At 45.6% G+C, this 12,581-nt stretch overlaps 1 protein-coding gene across 2 annotated transcripts in view; it reads right to left on the reverse strand.

Moving 5' to 3' along the window:
• KIAA0513 (KIAA0513 ortholog) overlaps positions 1-1,167 on the reverse strand; it is a 42,913-nt gene extending 41,746 nt beyond the window's left edge. Inside the window, exon 1 of one of the 2 annotated variants that reach the window (XM_005862545.2) lies at positions 1,075-1,167. The gene's annotated coding sequence lies outside the window, so the exon portion shown is untranslated. The remainder of the gene's footprint in view (positions 1-1,074) is intronic. The other variant, XM_014536685.1, reaches the window with a different exon arrangement.
• Between the last annotated feature and the right edge of the window lie 11,414 nt (positions 1,168-12,581).

Consider the following 12,581-nt stretch of genomic DNA (forward strand, 5'->3'; position numbering starts at 1 on the left):
TTTTGGTGCAGGGGATGACACTCAACCAACTGAGCCACACTGGCCAGGGCTGCTTTACAATTTTTACATGGCCTTTGTTTTCATCCGTGTCAACATGTGTAGATGGAAATTCAGTGATTGTTAGTGGTATCAATGGTCCACTTGTTCAGATAGTCTTTGAAGAAAGCAGGAGTTATTCTTACAATAAAGGCTTTGCTTTATTTGAGTGAATGAGTGACTGAGTGAGAGCAAAAGAGAGAAAGAGAAGTCTACTTTAAGAGATTAACTTCTCTATCAAGTTCAGATCGGACTCTGCAGCATGAACTACACACACTGGTGATGACCTGGATACAAACACTTGATATCCTAGATTAAAGACTCAAGGTAATCTTTCTCTAATTCTCCATGTATACTTTTCTATATGTTCCTGATGGAGAGAAATAAGCTCACTTGCTTACAGTCAACCCGTTCAGTTCAAGCTGGGAGCCTGCGTGGTGCTGAGGAACTCAGATATGTAAAGATGGAAATAAGGAAATTTCAAGGGAGAGGTTTCCCTAAGTTCTTTATGTGACCCTGCATCAGGTATTTGTCAATATCTACCTAGTCTTTCAACTTTTATTTTCCTCTTTCCCTATAGGAACCACAATTTTCCTGAGCCAGATACATCCTTGCTTTTCATTGCTTTGTTAAATGTGTCTAAAAAACGTCTCTGGCTTCCTTGTGGATCTGATTAAGATGGAGTGAGCACACTCCACCCCTGTCTCGCCCACTGAATGTGGCTATAAAACCTGGACAGAACAAACAGAGCAGCTATTTGAAGTCTCTGAAAAGTATACAGTAGTAGGGAAATGTGGGAAGACAACCAGAATTTGATGTATCATCAAAGTGGTGGTGACTCTGCCATCTCCTCATCCAGGACCCCCAACCCAGACTGAATACAACCTGATACCCAGAAGCGAGCATCCGTATGGACAGCAGAGTACCAGGATAAGCCACCTAGTCCTGGCTTGTAGAGCATGAAAGAGACCACCTAATTCTCAGAGATAGCAGGCCAAATCCAGGCAAGTTCCCTTTTCCATTCCTGTCTTCTCAGCTCTCTTGTGTCCTGGTCCCCCAGTGGTTCTGCAGAAGAAAAGGGCTTCACGGGTGCCTGAAACTCGGAGGGAGGAAAACTTTCTTTGCGATTGGAAATGCTGTGGTCTGAAGAGGGAAAAACAAACAAACAAACTAAAAAACCCAACCCTTGGATTTTCTCAGTCTTGCTCTTGCCTAGTCATGGATGTGAGCCAAGGAAGAGTTTAGCAGAGCAGGAGGAATAAAGCCCATACTTTCTGGCTTAAGGACCAAGGACCAAGGACAGATGGCCCCAGGAACTGCAATGTACTCCAGCGATGGCAAAGAGGGAGGAGCTCAGGAAAACCACTCCATAAAGCTGTTTATGAGCTCCTGGGCTCACCCTGAGCTGAACACTGTAAATATAATCCTAACTAGCATACACTATACTCTGAAGTTCAGGTGAGACTGCCTGGGACCCATATGGCCATGGAGTGGCTCAACAGGGACAGATCAGAAGAACACAGTGAAGACTTTGAAAACACAACTGATACTGAAACTCACCGAAGGCTGGTAGGAACTTAGAATCCAAACTCAAATTGGTGGAGTCTCTTAATGCAATATTCAAAATAGTCACCAAGATAGTTCATATTGTGGCTTGTAAAACAAAACTTAGAGAATTTATAACAATTGAAATCACAACAAGTATGTTCTATGGCCATAATGGAATTAGACTAGAAATCAACAATGGAAGCATAGCTGGAAAATCTCCAAACATTTGGAAATTAAACAATATAATCTATTGGTCATAAAGGAAGTCTCAAGGAAAATTAGAAAACATACTGAACTAAATGAAAATGAAAAAAAAATATATTAAAACCTGTAAGATATAGCTAAACCAGTTTTTACAGAGATATAAATAGCACTCAATGGTTGTAGTAAGAGGAAAAAAAGAAAGGTCTTAAATCAATAATTTACGCTTCCACCTTAAAAACTAGAAAAAGAAAAGCAAAATTTCCCCAAACAAGCAGAAGAAATGAAACAATAAAAATAAGAGCAGAAATCAATGAGAATGGGGAAGAGATACAATGGAGAAAACCAATAAAACCAAAAACTTTTTCTTCAAAAAGACTATTAAACTTGATAAACCACCCAGCTGGCGTGACTGAGTGGTTGAGTGTTGACCTATGAACCAGGAGGCCAGGGTTTGATCCAGGTCAAGGCACATACCTGGGTTGTGAGCTAGATCCCCAGTGTGGGGTGTGCAGGAGGCAGCCGATCAATGATTCACTCTCATCATTGATGTTTCTATCTCTCTCTCCCTCTCCCTTCTTCTCTGAAATCAATAAATATATAAAATATAATAATAATGAAAGAATAAAGGAGATGCTTGTGAAAGAGTGGGAATAAAACAGTTATGCAAGTTCTAGTCTTTGTTTCACTCAAATAAAATCCCAAGATGTTAGGGTTAGATGAGACTTTAGATTTCTGGAAGACAGTGGCAGGTTGGAAGACAGATAACAATGGGACAGGGGGACAGAGGTTCAGGGGAAAGGCACAGACTCCTGGAAGTAGCATTCAGATGGAAAATTGAGACACGGAGAAGTGAAGTGATGGGGTGATGTCACGTGAGCAAACTCAGAGATGGTTTGTACAGAGCTGCATCTAGAACTCAGAATTTCTGCTCACAATGTCAACTCGTTAAAACAGAGAACTAGGGAAAATGCAGGGCCACTTTTGTCCCTGGATTGTTTGTCATCTCTCTGCCCAGTGCCAAGTTTTGGAACTTTACCACCTGAGGTCAAAGAACACAGTCGCTGCTTCTCTGACAGAAGGAAACACCAGTGTGGACAGATAAAAGGTGTTATTTTGTAGAGTTCAGGTCAATTTATTAAGCCCCGACCATGTTCCAGGAGCTATGATAAGTCCTGGGGAAACACAAGGGTTATTATGGGCCTTCCCTTGCCAAACACAATCTAGGGAGAGACAGACATAAATAAACAATTACAGCCACGTGACAAGTGCTACAGTTCCAGGATGCAGATGCCACTGGGGGCCTAGAAGTAGGAGCACTCAGTTCTGCCTGTGGAATGTGGGAAGAGCCCGCTGGCCACAAAAGGGAAGACGCTCCAGACAGAAAACAGCACACACTGGCCACTGGGGGGGGTAGTTTCATCTCCCTCCCCAGCCCACTCCACCCATACACCCAATCAGACCTATTCAGACCTAGCTGGAGAGTACAGAAGGATAAAAAAAGAATTCCAAGTCTAGTACAACTTCAGTTTATGTTTGCAGGTATTGCCCCAAATCTTAAAATTGAAAATATGTAATCAATCACTTTTCTACAACAATATGGGGAATATTCTCTTATAGGACAAATATGACATTGTGATAATGAAAATATAATAATACACCAATTCCCTTATTCTGGGGGAATCTCAATATATAGCAAGAATTAAAATAGATAATCCTGAGTTGAAGTATAAATATATGTCTTTTAAAAGTGTAGTTGGTAGATGTTCACTCTCATGTAAGTGAAAAGAAATGGGTTTCTGCTTTGCTTTGCTTTGAAAGTATCTAGGTAGCATTCAGGGGTTGCTTAGTGTACGAATCCACGGTTCTCACAGCACAGGCTTCTCCAGGTGTCTTCTCTGCAGAACTCCATTTCATAGTTTAAAAGTGGAGCCAATGTCCTTTCACCTCAAATGCTCATAGCTGGAGGCAGCTCCCATTTGGTCTATCATTTTAGGAAAAGAAACGAGAGGTGGGGTGGTTTAACCTGGGAGGGAGAGAAGGGAATGAAAAAAACGGGCCTGTGCGGAACCTGCCACGTTCCCGGAGAATAATGACCTTCCTGAGGAACGGGGCCATGCTGGTCCTCAGTGGGACTCCTCGGCTGTGGCCCACAGCACCGGGGCCGAGGATTCTCTGTAGTGAGGCTGTCCTGTGTGGGCATCGTAGGATGCTCAGCAGCCTTCCTGGCCTCTACCCACTAGATGCCAGAAGCACCCCTCTCCCAGTCGTGACAACCAAGAATGTCTCTAGCCATTGCCCCTGGTTGAAATCCCTAATCTAGATGAACTCTGACCAGCAACAATGCTGAGGATCTCAATCCTGTTACCCGCTTCCTACTGAAAACCCTTCTCTAGTTGATATCACTGTCTCCCCCAAAATAAACCCAGTAAAGAGTCATTGGAAAATACTTATATTGGCCCTTGGACAATACAAGTCTCCACCTTAAGTAGTTAACATTGTTGGTCAGAGAGAACCTTATGCATTGAATTCCTCTGATTAAAACAGGCTCCAAATGGCACTGCCCACTCAGTTGCCTCTTCTAGAGCATGAAGAATTAGTGCTCTAGCATTAAGAGGGTGGTTGGGTGTTTCATTTGTCTAGTCATGTTCGTTCAATCATTCCACAAATATTCTTGAGCATTTACGGTGTGGCCAGTGTTGATCCAGGTGGACAAGCAAAAGCTAGTTAGATAACAAACTGGTAAACAAACACATCATGATACTCCCTCATAAGTCAATAAAATAAAAGGGCAAATAGGTTCAAGCTGCATAGTCCTGTATGGCAGCCACTTGCCACATGTGCCTATTGAGCCATGAAACAGAGTGCATTCGAACTGAGGTGTGCTGACCACACCAGATTTCAGACTCAGTGCATAAAGGAAATATCAAATGTCTCATTAATAATTTTTATATTGATTAGATGTGATAATGATAATATTTTGGATATACTGGGCTAAGTAAAATCTGCTATCAAAATTATTTTGCCTGTTTTCTTTACTGTTTAGTGTGGCTGCTTGAAACTTAAGATGCCGCATGAGGCTCACCCTGTATTTCTATTGGGTAGGGCTGGGCCAGAGAACCAGAGAGAGGCAGGATCTCCTTCAGCCTGAGACCCCAGGAACGGTCACTCCACCCTCTGGAAGACCAACGTCCCAACTAGAGGAAAGGCAAATTCACGGGGGGCTCTGCGATGGGAATGAACCTGGCCCACTGGAACTACAGCCAGGCAGTGTGGCCCAGTGGGGAGTGCAGAGGGAGGGAGGAAAGAGCTGAGGCTGGCAGGGCTGCGGGCCAGGCACTAGGCAGGGGCCTGGAGGCCAAGTTTAGGATTTGGGATTCCATCCCGGGAGCAGTGGGAGAGCACTGGAGGGTTTGCGTCAGGGTAACACCATGGTCTGATTTAGACTTTGTAAAGATGCTGCACTCTGGCAGCCATGTGGAGAGGGCTGGTGTGTAAGCCAGAACAGAAGCAGGGCCACCAGGCAGGCGTCAATCTCCCAGGACCCCAAAGCTTTTGGCCACTCCAGGTGCCTTCAGAAGAGGATAGGAGACAAAGTCAGAGATGAGACGTTGCTACGTCTCTCCCACAGAGAGCTAGTCTTAATTCTACTTACATTAAAATTTTGATTATGTAGAACACCTCTTTCCTCATAAGGGAGATAAAGGGAGTGTTTATTATCCAAATCCAGCCTGGGATTCCGAGAGTGCTCCTGCTGCTTCATGAAGTTTCGCGTAATCGGCCTCCTCGGAGCAGAGAGGGTATTAGACTAGCTTTTCTTTATTAACTGGTTTCCCATTTCCTGTGTTCTACCATCACCACACTAATTAAGTCAAAAATTGGGAGGAGGGGTCGTAGGTTTGTCGTTTTGATCTCATTTAATTCTTTTACTTTGTTCTTGCTATTTTAAATTAACTCAAAATTTGGTTTCCTTCTCTCATGAGGCTTCCATCCCTTTTACTGGGCCCCATTTTTGTATTTTAGCTTCCGGGGTTCACCCCTAAACCCCCAACTCAAGGATGTCAGCTGAACACCAACCCTCTAAGCTCATTTACTCTGGCATTTTCCATTTGCTTTGCTGTTTCTAGATTCTCATTTTCCCCTAGCTCGTTGGTCATTTTTGCCACTGGTGAGTCATTTGCTCTGAGTCATGCTTGGCTGTGATGCAAAGCCAGGAAAATGCCTCAGAACGCACCTGGCTTACAAAAGGATGTCACTGAGAAACAGGGTCTGCACCCAGGGTCTATTTTCCTAACTGCGTTCAATAAGCAGGAGGAAAAAATAACCCATTTCTCTTTTTTTCTTCCAAATGTACTATTTCTCTCCGCATTTGTGGAAAGAGTCTTAGTCAATTCATTTCAGACTTTCAGAGGCAGGAGAACGTATCTGGAATGAACCTAGAACCCCCAAGGATGAAAGGCGGTCTTCCTTATGTAAGGTTCTTCCTCCGCGGTACCACGCGCACCTTCACACATGGGCCACTTCAGGACCACTCTTCCTTTTGAGAGCTGTCAAGATACTGCTCTATACAGGGGCCACCAAGCTGTGCATAAAACTAAAGACGAGAACTGTCCCCGGCCAGAGGAGATTGGGAGATGACAACTAAGTGCAACATGGTACCTGGGTTGGATCCTGGCACAGAAAGCTGCCTGAGTCTGTGTGCCAGTTCTGCCCTTATAAGCTGGGTGATGGGAGGCAAATTACTCTGCCTACCCATGCCTCCGTCTTCTCATCTGTGAAATAGGGATGGTAACAATGGCCATCCCATAGTGTTCTTGTGAAGGTTAAAGTGACAACCCTCACATTGAGCACCTAGCACGTTGCTGGGCATGGCAAAGTAAATGGGAAAAATATGAGCTACAACAACCACCTTACCCCTCAGGAACACAACATAAACGTCCCCTTCCACCTTCCTGAGCTTGCTACCTTGCCAGGGCTAACTCTGAAGTTTAAGGAACTTCACTCTGAAAACCACTCCATGAATAAAAGCTTCTCCCCACACTCTTACCTCAAAAGCCTCATTCTTCTAAGCCCCTTCCTTCCAAAATTAAACTCTTAGCACAGGTGTTGTCACTTATCACATGGGAACAAACAGCCTATCTGGTCCACACAGACAGGGGTTTGAAAAGGCAGGAAGAAGAATGGATAGTAGGGATGAAAGCGGAGCCCACGGGGGGCGGGGGGGGGAGCATTCAGGGACATTAAAGGACAGCAGATCTCTGGAAGGAGACACACACAAGGGAATGTTGGGATGGTGCTGCTGGGGAGAAGGCTGGGAACCCAGAGGGTAGGAAGGCAGAGCCAGAAATGACTTTCCACTGGACTTCTTTGTGTACCTTTTGAATCTTGTATCATCTGCATGTATTACCTAATCAAAATTAATTCAATTAAGGGAAGGGGGTATTTGATATTGAGTAAGACAGAGCTAAAAGTAAAAAGGTCTCTGAGGGCAAAGGTGCAAGTCATTTCAGATATTTTGCTGGCAACCTGCCCTGCTCTCACCCACTCTCTTACCCCCTCACCCCCACCTCCAAAATGAGAAAAGTTATTCTATGACCTCCTGGATGGCTTGTTTTTAGAACATCAGCAATAGCCTTTCAGGATCAAAATCTAAGACTCTGAAACTCAGGACTCTCAAAACCTTATGAAAAGGCCCTTCAGAATCACTGGAACAGCTCCACAAGGGAAAATGCAATTTCTAATGATATCACCTCCCATCAAAGCCACTGCGTGAGGTCCAACACTGGAGCGCCATATTCAGCTGTATCTTTATTTCACCACTGGACATCAATGAACTAGTCCTGTAGCACAAGGGCAGGGGACAGCAAAATGAGGATGTATTAAAGGAAATAATCCCTCCAGGGCCCCTGCAGAGTCAGGGAAGAAGTCCCAGGTCCTACCGCATTTGCCACTAGCAAGACCTGTCCACCAGTAGGCGGTGAGGGGTAGGGAGGCCGAGGGCTTTGTAATCAGAGTCGGCAGGTTCATCTGGTCCTGCATGACCTTGGGCAAGTCACTCAATTGCTCCTCCTCACTTGTGACATATAGAGATCACCACTTACCTTGCAAGTTGTAAGAACCATGGAAGCTTTATGTACAAATATCCAAATCCATGACATTATCCCTAAAAGCCCAGCACCTCCTGCCAGTTTTTCCCTTTAAAATGTTACTGGACTTGAAGTTGGACGATGTTATGCATTGAGTTGTGCCCCCCTAAAAAGATGTGTTGAAGTCTTAACCCCCGGAACCTGTGAATATGACCTTATTTGGAAACAGGGTCTTTGCAGATGTAATTAGTTAAATTAAGAGAAAATCATAATGGCATAGGTTGGGTCCCAAATCCAATTTGACTGGTATCCTTATAAGAAGAGAAGAAACAGAGACACACATACAGAGAAGATAAGTGAAGGCATACACAGGGAGAAGAAGGCCACGTGACACAGGGGCAGAGGTGGGAGGGGTGCAGCCGCAAGCTGAGGAACACCAAGATCTGCTGGAAGCCACTGAGGCTGGGAAAGGCATGAATAAATTCTCCCTCAGAGCCCCAAGAAGGAACCACCTCACCAACACCTTTTGAATTTCTGATCCCTCCAACAGTGATAGAATAAACTCTAGTTTTATGCCACAGTGTGTGGTACTTTGTCACAGCAGCCCTAGGAAACTAATTCAGGAAGTTATCTGATTTTGCTACCTATAGAATGTGTGAATTCTCTTGCCCAAAGGTCAGCTGGCCAGCTTATGTATGACTGCCTCTAGTAAAAAACAAACCAACCAACAAAAAACCAATAGTATCTACCAACGAAGCTATCCCGCCCCCACACACACACTCATGAAAAGGTTTGACTGTCATAAATACCATTCATTTAAAAATATTTATTAAGCACCTACTATATGCCAGGTACTGTTTGGGGCACTGTTGATAAGGAGTGGTAAATGTGGAGCAGACAGTAACAGGGTCCTCAAATAAGGTCATTTCTGATAGTGTTATGAAAAAATAAAACAATGTAATTAGATAGAGTGAGTGGGATCCAGGAAGTGGACCCAGGAAGAAATTACCTGATTGTTAGGGAATGCCCCACTGAGGATCTGACTTTGGAGCAGTGACTTGAATTATAGGGAGCCAGCCGTGGGAAAATCTGGCAGGAGGAACCACCGGTGCAAGGGCCCTGAGGCACAGCAAGGTAGACATGCTCAAAGCACAGAAAGAAGGTGGGACTTCTGTGAGTAAGAGAGTAGTAAGTGATGAAGCTGGAGAAACAAGCAATGTTGGTCAGTACTCAAAGCCACCCCAGTATACTAAGGTAACATGTTTCAATTTGATCCCATGAGTACAGGGAAGCCACTGGGGAGAGACATGATGACTCATAGTTTTTAAAAGATCACTCTGACACAACAAAGTTCTTAAAACTGAAGTCTTTCTCACTATTACTTTTTTCCTTTGGTTTTGGAGATCTTGGGCCTTTACAGGACAAGTTTAATAAATGACAGTCTGAACCTTTCATGAGGCTGGCTCCTAAGATCCTCGTGGCTTACCGGCTCGAAATCATTCACCACTGGAGCAAATCCCAATGAACATGCTTGATTTTTCCCTATGTTCTTCATTAAATGTGATGTCTAGAAAGGAACACCATATTCTAAGCATGGAGCAGACTGGAACTATCACCTTTCTCATTCCAGATCTATATTTCTATTGATTGCCCTAAGTTTGCCTACTGAAACTATCTATGATAACCTCCCCCTGGAGTCCCTCTAAACACACACACACACACACACACACACACACACACACACACACAAACACCTTCACCTGAGGATACGTTTAGAAAGAGGAAAAGGTAGAGGGAGGGAGGGAGGGAGGGAGAGAGAGAGAGAGAGAGAGACCTTGATGTGAGAGAGAAGCATCAGTTGGCTCCTGGTTGTACCCCCTCCTGTGTGCAACTTAGGTACATGCCCTGACTGGGAGTCGAACCCACAACCTTTTGGTGTACGGGACAACGCTCCAACCAAGCCACCCACCAGGGCTGAAGTCCCTTTTTGATGCCCAGGGATTAAACATTGTTCTTTCCTTAATGAGAACAGTTGTGCCATGTTTGTTGTTGTTGCGTTGTGTGTGTTTTTCGGTAAGTGTCACCATTACCCAAACAATACCATGTATTAAAACAATCAAATAAACAAAACTACTGGGTCAGCTCCTGAGGTTTCACAACCACTGCATTTCTCTTCCGGATGAAGGACAAGGAAAACAATTATGGCAAGTTTCCCTACAATTGCTTTGGTCTCTTGCATCACACAGCTGAAGACACCTAGACTATTTAGAAACACTGAGCACTTGAGCAAAAGACACTCCCTGCAATCATACTTCCTACTAGGTTTCTCAAGGACTTAAAAACAAATCTGAGTAGATGCAGACTATCTCACGCTTGGGGTAGGAGGAAGTGGTGAAGGCGCATCTGCCCCTGAAAGCTAAGCTGACTTCGTAAGCAGGGAAATGGTAGGAGAGAAGGATGCTCTGCCAATGGATGCTGGGAAAGCCCTGCGGCCTTTGGATGTGCAGCTTTCTGGCCAGATCCGTCCCACATCCCCTTCCACATCCTGTGTCAGATGGCTAGGTTTACCACTGCTTTGCCCCCTCGTACCTAAGTGACCTTGGGCAAGTCACTTAGCCTCAGTTTCTGTGACACTGAAATGAGGACACCACCTATCACTCCAAGTTTATTGTGAAGATCAATTAAGATTTTGCGTGCGGAAGCCCTTTGTAAAGTACTCTCATGTAAAAGTGAGGGGTTATTATTGGTAACAGGACTTTTCTCCTCCCTTTGCAGCTCTTTCCTGCAGCTCATTGCCTTTCCATGACTCTTTTTTATCTTCCAAGGATGCTTTTGATGCTTCTTTTAACCTGATTATTTTCTTTTTTGAAAGAAAAGGGAGGCAGAGAGGGAGACATGTAGTATAACTCACCCCACTCTAAACTTTTCCTAAAGATTGTCCTAGAAGAAGTCCCTTTAGAGCCATTGGAAGTCATCATAAAGCAGTTTACCTCTGAAGAACCAGCCATTGTCATGAAAAGAGAACCACATCTAATATTTGTGGATGTTCTCCACTTTCTGGAATTCTGTAGCAAATTCATAAGGTTGATAACTTACTAACGTCACTGAGTAGCTTCTTCATTATCTTTACCTAGAGGCCTGGTGCACGGATTCGTGCACCGGTGGGGTCCCTTGGCCTGGCCTGCGGGGATCAGAATCCCCAACATCCCCCGAGGGGTCCAGGATTGCGAGAGGGTGGTTCTTGGGCGATGCACCCAGGAATCAGGGTCCCTCCTCTCTGGTTCCGGGTGCGTCACTCGAGAACCGCAGCTGCCAAGTCAGTGCAGCTCGGCAGCTCCTGCATTGAGCATCTGCCCCCTGGTGGTCAGTGCACATCATAGCTACCGATCGGACGGTCGGACAGTCGGATGGTAGCTTAGGCTTTTATATATGTAGACTGTTACATTCTCAAATAATACGAACTATCGTCACATTAACTGACAATGCCCTACAAAAGACAAACACTGCAAAACAACAACAACAAAAACATGGGAATGCATTCCAGAACCAAATGAGAGGCTAAAGGTAATCTGCTGATCACCAAGAGTGCTATGTGTGCATCCTCAGCTATCTTCATTTCTTTAATGGAAAAGGAAAATCTCATGAGTCAACTTTTTCATTGTGAGCCGTTCTCAATAGCTTATTGCCCTGCACTTCAGTCCTATTTCTCAACAAAGTGGAAATAAAAAATGAGTGACAGCCAAGGGAAATACTTTGCATAATGGGAGAAGACACACTTCCAAACAGAAATATGAGAAGACAGCAAGGAGCACTCACGTGTAATACAATCTTAAGTTTCCTTTTTTTTTTTTTTTTCTTTGCTTAATTCAGTGCTAAGCATCTCCGCTGCCCAGGTTTAGATTTAGGGAGGGGGTGCCTGCAATAAAATGAATCTGAAGCATTAGCCTTAGGTGACAATGACCTGGGCCCTGACAGATGTCAGCTTGCCTGGAACACTGACTCGCCACAGCTACAACCCCCAGGTCAGGGCGCCTCACCTGTGCCAGCTCAGAGCCCAGTTCCTGCTCATTCTGCAGGTTGGCACCCTTGCCTAGCACTTAACCAGAGAGTTGGAGGCGCTGGCCAGGACCTTTTCCTCTTCCCGGTCTCCTTCTCCCAAATCCCATCTACGTGCAACCTAGGGAAGCACAAACCCCGTACAAGAGGAGCATGTCCCCAGCTCCAAAAAGACCGCATCCAGTCCTTTCAAAGGCCCGGACACCGGTTCAGCCGTCCGGAACCAGCTGTCCTGCACTGCGCTTCTAACGCTGCCTTTGTGCCGCTGTGCTCTCTGCAAACCCTGCTGTGCTCACCGACCTGTCCGGAGGAGGGGAGCCCTGGGCAGGCGCGGGCAGAGCTGACGGCAGGCACCCGTCCGGGGCCCTCTCCCGGCCCCCACCCCTCCCGCGTCCGCCACCCGGGAGCAGAGAGGCAGCAAACTTAAAACCGAACACACGTACGACTTGGCAAAGGTCTTTCCAGCCTGGTCGCAGGCACTCCCCCCGGCACGCCTTCCCAGGGGCCTGGGGGTCTTCATCCCCTCAAGACGGGGAGCCAGCTCCATCGCAGAGCCACTTGGCGACACCATCTGCCACTGGGGGTGGGGACCCCGCGTACGGTCCCCCAGCCTGCGGGCTCCCCTTCCCGTTTCTTCACCCCCGCCCGGCACCG

Source organism: Myotis brandtii, unplaced genomic scaffold, assembly GCF_000412655.1.
Source record: "Myotis brandtii unplaced genomic scaffold, ASM41265v1 scaffold165, whole genome shotgun sequence".
NCBI classification, from domain to species: Eukaryota; Metazoa; Chordata; class Mammalia; order Chiroptera; family Vespertilionidae; genus Myotis; species Myotis brandtii.